The sequence below is a fragment of the Tenrec ecaudatus genome, chromosome 2 (genome assembly GCF_050624435.1).
Source record: "Tenrec ecaudatus isolate mTenEca1 chromosome 2, mTenEca1.hap1, whole genome shotgun sequence".
Lineage (NCBI taxonomy): Eukaryota > Metazoa > Chordata > Mammalia > Afrosoricida > Tenrecidae > Tenrec > Tenrec ecaudatus.
Genome location: NC_134531.1, coordinates 61,410,789 through 61,419,994, shown reverse-complemented (window position 1 = coordinate 61,419,994; position 9,206 = coordinate 61,410,789). Strand labels below are relative to the sequence as shown.

The window sequence follows — 9,206 nt, the reverse complement described above, 5'->3', positions numbered from 1 at the left end:
TCCATTTAATTTGTGCAAGTCAATCATTTTTAGATTATTCACAGAGTTGTGTACAACCATGACCACAATCCATTTTAGAACATTTTAATTAACTCAAAACCAAACTCGTATCTTTTCACCGCCCACACCATCCCCAATCAGCCCCCCCAAATCATTACTCCACTTCCTGTCTTCCTGTGCGTGAGTATTCTGGGACTTCATGAAAGTGGAATCATAGAAAGCTTAGAATAATGTGTTCAAGGTTCATTCTAGTTACGGCAAGTTCCGGTCTTGCATTCCTTTCTGGGCGGTGAAGTAGGTTACAAATGTGGATATACCACATTTTGTTTATTGATTCATCAGTCGATGGACACTTATGTTGTTTCCACTTTTAAAAAATGATTAATGGTGGTGTGAACAATAATATGCAAATTCTGTGTAACTATATTTCAATTTCTTTCTCCTATCAGAGTGGATTTCTGGGTTATGTGACTCTTTCATTTGCTGTAGCTACTCTATAATCAAGAGCCTATTTCAGAGCCTCTCCTGACATCCCCTTGGATCTTTTCTCTCTTTCCTGTCTTTTTAATGACCTTTTACTTTTTTTATGTATGAAATTCTTGATGTTCTCCCTCTGCTTATCAGGTCTTCTGTTATTAGTGTCCCATGAGTCAAATCTATTCTTGAGATGTACTTGAACTTCAGATGGGGTCTAATCAGTTTCTTATTTTGGCTTTCCTAGATTGGCTTTCCACTGCTTGTCTGTCAGCTTGTCAGACTGTGGAGGCTCGTGCGTTGCAGTGACGCTGCAGCTCTGTCACAGGTATATTTCAGATGCCAGCAGGGTCACCCAAAGTGAGTAAGTTTAAGGGGAATTCCCAGGCGGATAACAGACTATGAAAAAAGCCATTGGTTGTCCATTTCAGAGGAGTTAGTTGCTGAAAATCTGATGCATAGCATCTATACATTGTCATACACTGAAGGCACAATGCTGTGACAGAGGAAGAACTGACTTCTCAGGATAGAATCAATCACAATGATTCGGGTGGTTTAAAGCCTGTGGGAGTAAAGCGTTGGATACCTTCATTTGCAGATGGGACACAACTCAAGTTAAGAAGAAACAACTGCAAGCATCTCTTAGTACTCAGAAAATCATATGGTTTACCAGGCTGGGAAGGACACAATCAAGAGGAACGGTGTTGCATTCACTGTCAAAAAGGACATCTAAGATCTATTTTGAAGTCCAATGATGTCTGTGATAGGATTACATATATATATACACTTTCAAGGAAACTCATCGATAAATACAACTATTATTTAAATTTATGCACTAACCACCAAAGTTAGTGATGAAGAAATCGAAAGATTCTACCAAGGTCTCCAGTCTGAAAATTTTTTTTTCATGTTTCTTTCTTTTTAAAAATATCATTTTATTGGGGGCTCATATACAACTCTTATCACAATCCATACATCTATCCATCGTGTCAAGCACATTTGAACACTTGTTGCTATCATCATTCTCAAAACATTTTCTTTCTACTTGAGGCCTTGGTATCAGCTTCTCATTTTTTCCACTCCATCCCCATCCCCCCTCCCTCAAGAAACCTTGATAATTTATAAATTATTATTATTTTGTCATATCTTACACTGTCCAATGTTTCCCTTCACCCACTTTTCTGTTGTCCATCCCACAGGGAGGGGGTTATGTGTAGATCCTTGTGATAGGTTTCCCCTTTCTCCCCGACCCTCTTTTTCCCCTCCTGATATCCCTACTCTCGTTATTGTTCCTGAGGGGTTCATGTGTCCTGTATTCCCTGTGTTTCCAGTTCTTATTTGTTCCAGTGTACATCCTCTAGAACTAGAGGCAAGTTGTATGTTTCATCAGCGCTATACTGCATCCTGACTGGATTGTCTTCTCCCTGTAACCCTTCTGGAAGGGGATGTCCAGTTGCCTACAGATGGACTTTGGGTCTCCACTCCCCACTCCCCCTCATTCACAATGATATGATTTTTTTGTGCTTTGATGCCTGATACCTGATCCTATCGACACCTCATGATCCCACAGGCTGGTGTGCTTCATCCATGTGGGCTTTGTTGCTTCTCTGCTAGATGGCCACTTGCTTATCTTCAAGCCTTTTAGACCCCAGACACTATATCTTTTGACAGCGGGGAACCATCAGCTTTCTTCACCACAGTTGTTTATGCACCTGCTTTGTCTTCAGTGATCATGTCAGGAAGGTGAGCATAATGGAATGCCAGTTTAATAGAACAAAGTGTTCTTTTTTGAGGGAGTACTTGAGTAGAGGCCCAATGTCCACCTGCTACCTGAATACTAAACCTACAAATATATGCACATAGATCTATTTCCCCACGATCATATATAAATATATTTACATATGTGCATGCCTGTATTTAGAACTCTTTAATGCCCTTTTCTTCCTAGGTCTTTTCTCTATGTCCCTTTACTTTCTTCTTGTCCCACTATTATGCTCAGCCTTCATTTGGGTTTCAGTGATTTCTCTCGGTTACATTGCCCTTGATTAAGCCCTACCCAGCCTCCTATACCCTGCTTGTCATTGATTTTGGATCACTTGTTGTTCCCTTGTCCCTGTGTTTGTTAACACCCACTTCTTTTCCTCAGCCTCCCCCTCTCCCATGTACCCTCTGGAACAGTCCGTCCTATTGTTTTCTCACCCAGATTGTTTATCCCTATCTTATCTAGATACACCTGCAGAGATAATAATATGCACAAAAAGCAAGACAGAGCTAAACAAACCAACAAAAGAAAATAAAACAATGACAAAAAAGAGAAAAGCCTGTAAATAGTTCTAGGTCTGTTTGTTGACCTTTAGGAGTGCTTCATAGTTGAGTCTGATGGGGTGACACACCCTGGCCCCAAAGTCTATTTTTGGTATTCCCTGGGGACTTTGTTGTTCTATTGCCTTTGCTGTTCTGTTGCATGCCCTTAGTGTTTTGCCTCAGTGTGGTGGGGGTCAGATCGGGCACAATTCCTGCACAGTTCTCCAGTGTTGTCCCCCTTAGAGAGATGAGTCAGTGAGGGATGTCGTGTCGCATAGTGGGGCTGGCCCTATGGTCCTCTCTGTGCATTGGCTGCTCTGAGGAGGGATATCGTCCTCAAGGATTGGTGGGCCAGGATGTGCTCCACTTTCTCTTCCTCCCCGTTCATTTGCTCCTGTGATCTCTGATCAGACATGTCCCTCTCCCTTATCTGTAGCGTCAGTGCTGTCCTCTGAAGTAACTTCTTCTAGGGGGGGGGGGCATGGAGGGGGATGGGCAGCGTTGTCCACATAGTTGATATTGAGGCCAGGCCTGCAGACCTCTCTATTGGTTCCCTGCTTAATGCTGTTGGGAAAAAAATTTTTAAGCACTTTTGTTTGCACTTGATCCAAATATCATGAGAACTGTGCGATCATTGCTTTAGGCTGAAATTGATCAAACATGCAGTCAAGATGCATTGATAATTAATGGCTATTAGAATTAAAAAGTTGAAAGCAAAGAGGAAGGAAGCAAAGTAAAACAATATATTCTTCATGATAGAAATGAAGCTAGAGATTTCATGATAGAATTTTTCAAGACCACTAACTTGTTTAAAAAAATTTTTTCCCCAGCAATGCAGATGGCAACTATACAGGTGGACTACTCCAGATGTAATGCTTTGAAATCACCCATGAGGTAGATGGCGGAGAACTCAGTACCAGCAGTTAAAATCAGGCTAGGTCCTGACTGTGGAAGACTATCAATTACTCCTGTGTAAGTTCAGGATACATGTGACAAAAACTGAAATAAGTCCATGAGAGCCAAATGAAACCTTGAGTCTCTCCCACCTGAATTCTGAGAACACCTCAAGAACAGGTTTGCTGCCTCGAATGTTAATGAGAGAAGACCCGATGAGCTTGGGGAGGACATCGAGAATTATACATGATTCTCCCATTGGGGGTTCTGCGTGAGGTTTCCCCTGATGGGTGACTCTTGAATCTTGAGAAAGAACACAAGAACCCTGATTCCCCCAGAGCTGCTGGTGGTCTGCTGGGCAGGCTGAAAGATGGCCGTCACGGTGGTCCCTGCCACTTCCAACTCAATGGTTGCCATATTTTCTGATTTGACAAATCTTTAAGAGAAGATTTGACATTTAGAAATTGAAAAGATACAGGCAGAAGAACGTGTGGAAACCTTGTCTAGAAAAACAAGTGCATACAAGAAGGTGCTGGCTGAACAGATACAGGAGAGGGAGAGTTCTAATAATGAGGAATCAAAGAACAATAAAAGAATTGGCCTATCAGTTGGTAGCTGAAGAAAACAATGCACTCTTTTAGAAAAGCAATTGGAATATATGAGAAATGTGATAAAGCATGTAAAAATGGAGAAGACATGTGTTTTAGAGAAATGGGTTGTGTTAGTCTGGATACATTGGAGAAACAAATCCTCAGAAACTCATGTATAAGAGAGAGTTTTATATAAAAGTTAAGTGCACATCAAGAAAACATCCCACCCAGCGCTGCCCAAGCCCACAAGTCCAACATTAACCCATATGTCTGACACCAATCCACAAATTCCTCCTGCATCTCACAAAACAGATGCAAAGCTGCTGACTGCAGGAGATTGTAAGCATCTCAGTTCTGGCAGGGGTCTCCACAGGGCTGCTCCAGCACCCAGGTCTGCATCGGAGTAGGTCCATGTGGCTTCTCCTTGGGGATGTCTTGCAGGAAGTAAGCCTTGCCAGCTGAAGCAGAGAACTAGCTAAGGCAACTCCACCCTAGTGCAACCATCACAAACAAGAGACCCGAGAACTCAAAAGGTGAGGCTCACCAAGCCCTTTATCTCTCCACCCTTCAATTAACCCCAAATGTGTTTATCAGCCAGGTGGATACAATAAACTTTAACTACCTCATGGTTTTCTTAGAAAGAGAAAGACAACATGATCAAAATCATGTTCGAATCAAACTTGAAAACTTGGATCTTCTTGAACAGGAGCATAACACATGTACCACAATGCAAGTCCTTGAAGGGGAAAAAAAATGCAAGCGTTAGACGCAAAAGTCCGTGAAGAAGACCAGGAAAGGAAACATATGCGAGCTAAGGAAGTCCAGTTACAAACTGGTGTAGAAACAAATACAATTATCTTTGAAGAAAAAGCCACTCTATATGTTGCCAGTGCAAGAATTGAAAAAGAAATCAACACCTCCAGAAAAGAGAAGTTCTAGAAACTATTTAGCTGCACAACCACGTCATAGATTATGCTTGGGTGATATGCCCTTTGTTAGCCAGAAAGTCCAGCTGTGCTAGCCAGACTGTGGTAGCCAATGGTCACCACGTCTTACATCTAAAGAAACAACACAGTAAAGCCTTGTGCAATGGTCGAGTAGTGAACCATGTTCCCTTGGCACAGCAAGGAGCTTCACGGTGTAGTAAAAGTCAGAAGTTGCAGTAAGACCGCCCTCCTCCAGCACCTTTAATGAAGAACTGTCAGAAGTCTGATAGACATGACAGGATGAGTTTGGCCAAATGAGCTTTGATCACCAGCAGCGAGCGAAACGTTTCCAGGACTCATCAACTGTGGAACTGAAAGAAGACTTAGCATGTGAACAAACTGTAGACAGTAGTTGGAAGGGCAGAAGCAAAAGCAAATCCAATAACAGACGTTCAAAATACCAGTCCCAGCTGGAGAAACAGAAGATTGAGGAGCAGCAGCAGAAGGAACCAAGATCCCCCAAAAGGCTCTGGGTGAGGAAGGAACAGCAGTCCCTATTCTTCTGGACCTCCAGGGACCACACCTAAGGACTGCGTCAAACTGAGACCTGGAGAAAAAAGCCGGGGAATCTTCAGCCCTTGAAGGACATGCAGACCATGCAGAGTGCAGACAAGCAATAATTTGTCGGGATTCCTGACTGGACCCATGTCATCATTTTTATTCACACATAATTTTATTCTGTACTGAATTACATCAATTTTCCTTCCAGGTCTCAGACTCTCTTCTGATGGAATTAATTGCTAGTAGGTGCTAGAGGACCCACACTCCGTTTTATACTGTCTTCCTGCGGTAGGCGGCACAGCTCAATATGAGACCATTGGAAACGGGGTTTTCAAGGTCTGAGAAGCCACATATGCTCTGCTCTTTGTTGGAGATGGCTTGGCTGTACTGATTCATTGCACTTTGTAAACAGATTACCATGGTTTCCCTTGTGGGTGTGATTTTTTTCAAGTAATTCTTCATATACCTGAATACATTTAGGTTCAAATTATCAAAATGCGAGGCCATGCCCTAGGCAGCGTTTGCTTCCAAAGTCTCACTCTTAAACCCCAGGCATGTAGCTCTCATTTCTCCTTTCAAATGCAGCCAGAAATGTGCTTCACTTAGAGATGTATGTCCTCTATAGCTAAATAATTATGACTCATTTAAAGGATTATTTTCAGCTCCTCCATCAGTATCTTCTTAGAGGCTAACTAAACAAAGCATTGCATTCCCTCCTGAATGGCTTACCCTCCATAGTATTTTGGTGTGGCTTTTGGCATTGCAAACATTAATCAGTATTGAATGTTTTTGCATTGATTTTTAAATTAAAAGGTCATTTTACGGGGTGCTCTTACAGCATTTATAGCCATGCATCACTTGTATTAAGCATATTTGTACATATATTGCCATCATTTTTTCTAAACATTTACTTTTTATTGAGCCCTTGGTATCATGTCTTAGTTTTCCCCTCCTCCCCCCATGTTCATGACCCGTTGATAAATGATAAATTATTATTATTTTCATATCTTACACATTCCACTGTCTCCCTTCCCCCACAGTTTCTGTTGTTCATCCCCTTGGAGGTGTGTGTGTGATTATGTGTCGATCACTGCGATCAGTTCCCCCTTCCTCCTCACCTCTCCACACCTCCCCCCTACCCTTATGGAATTGCTACTCCCATTCCTGTTCCTGGATTTCATGTTTTGCATTGGTTTTTAAATTCACGGTGAAAAAAGTTTTTTAAAACGGAGAAGGGAGACCTTTATAGTCACTTTAAGTCAGGTACCTGTACAAACTATTTTTTCTTAAGTGTTAAAGTGTAAATATTGAAGTAAATGAAATTTTGGAGTAAAGTGAGAATGAGGAAAGAGGGTACTTTAAACATTTGTTGCTGTTTTTAAATGATAGCTGTTTGTAATCATGCTATTCAAGCAGTATACTTTTAATCTTGACTGTTTTATTCGTGTACAGTATGTGTACGATATTAGTTGTATGCGCATTATCATTTTTTAAGTAATGTGCACATAATTTTGAGTAGGTTAATGTTTATGATTTAGCCCCTTACATCAATCAAGCAGCTGCTGCAAGGAAACCAGCCAACAAACAAAAAGAGTATTTATTAAACACGAGGAAAGACAGGAAAGGGAGAGAAGACCAAAGTGCAAGTCAGAAGAGACTCTGAAACTTGCTTATTATCAGAAATAACTAATTCAAACAGAAGAATGGATGAAATCAAAGAAATGAACCGAAAATTTCAAAGGGCAGCTCAAGAAGACAAAGTAAAATATAATGAAATGTTCAAAGACCTAGAATTAGAAAACCAAAAAGGAAGAACTCATGTCTTAAATTGAACATATCTCAAACTGAAAGAATTAAAGAAAAAAAATCCTTGAACTATAGTATTGAAAGATTCTTTGGGGGAAAATAATGAATGATGATGGAAGCAGCAAAAGAAAATGGAATACACCCAGTCACTGTACTGAGAAGAACTAGTTGACATTCCACCATTTTCGGAAGTAGCCTATAAGCAAGAACCAATAGTACTGAAGGAAGAAGTTTAAGCTTCATTGAAGACATTAGTCAAAATCAAAGCTCCAGGAATTGATGGAATACTAAGTGAAATGTTTCAGTCAGCTCATGAAGCACTGGAAGCCCTGGAACCAGTCACTGAAGAAGGGCACTATTCTTGGTAAAGTGGAGAAGCATTGTAGAAGGCCCTCGTCTATAGGAAATTTGGAAGACAGCTACTTCCAGTCCAACTGGCTGGAAGAAATCCATATTTGTATCCATTCCAAAGAAAGGAGACTCAATAAAACTCACTGCCATCAAGCCAATGCCAACTCATAAGGACCCTCTAGGACAGGACACTCTCGTGAGTTTCCAAGACTAAAAATCTTTATGGGTGTAGAAGGCCCCTTCTTTTCTCCTGCAGGGCATCTGGTGGTTTCGAACTGCAGACCCAGTGGATTACAGCACAAATGTGTAACCATTACATACAACCAGGGCTCCTCAGAATGCTCAAATTATAAACAATATCATTAATTACATGCAAGTAAAATTTTGCTGGAGACCATCCAGTAATGCTTGCAGCTGCCAAGAGTTCAGGCAGAATTCAGAAGAGGATGTGGAACAAGGGCAATCCTTAATGATGTCAGATGGGTCTTGGCTGAAAGTCAAGAATACTAGAAAGATATTTGTGTTTTATTGTGTATGCGAAGGCATTCGACTGGGTGGATCATAATAAACTATGGATAACCTTGAGAAGATGGCGATTTCAGAATATTTCATTGTGCTCATGCATAACCTGTAAATGGATCCAGAGGCAGTTGTGCCAACAGAACAAGGGAATACTGAATGGTTTAAAATCAGGAATGGTGCGCCTGAAGGTTATAGTCTCTCACCATTCTTATTCCATCTGTATGTTGAGCAAGTAATCAGAGAAACTGAATTATATGAAGAAGTACATGGCATCAGGTTTGGAGGAAGATTTATTAACAACCTGCAATATATATGCAGATGGTATAACCTTGTTTGCGGAAAGCGAGGAGGAACTAGAAACCCTTGCTGATAAAATACAAGGATTACATCTTTTTGTGTGAATTACAACTCAATTTAAATAAGACCAAAATCCTCACAACTAGATCGATAGGTAACATCATAAATGGAGAAAAGATTGAAGTTGTCAAAGGTTTCATCTTGCTTGGAACCACAATCAATACTCATGAGAGCATCATTCAACAGATCAAATGATGTGTTATATTGGGTAAATCTGCAGCACAAGATCTCTTTATAAAGTGCTGAAAAGTAAGAAGGTTACTTGGAGGATTAAGGTGAGCCTGACCCAAGCCATGGTATTTTCAGTACCCCCCTGTGTATGGGAAGGTGGACATTGAATACGGAAAATCAAAGAAGAATTGATAGTTTTGAATTATGCTACCGGTGAAGAAGACTGAAAGTACCACGGACTGCCAAAAGG

The 9,206-nt window shown here is 40.9% G+C and overlaps 1 pseudogene; it reads left to right on the top strand.

Moving 5' to 3' along the window:
* The first annotated feature begins 4,241 nt into the window (after positions 1-4,241).
* Positions 4,242-5,868, top strand: LOC142440002 (centrosomal protein of 57 kDa-like; annotated as a pseudogene).
* The last annotated feature ends 3,338 nt before the right edge of the window (positions 5,869-9,206 follow it).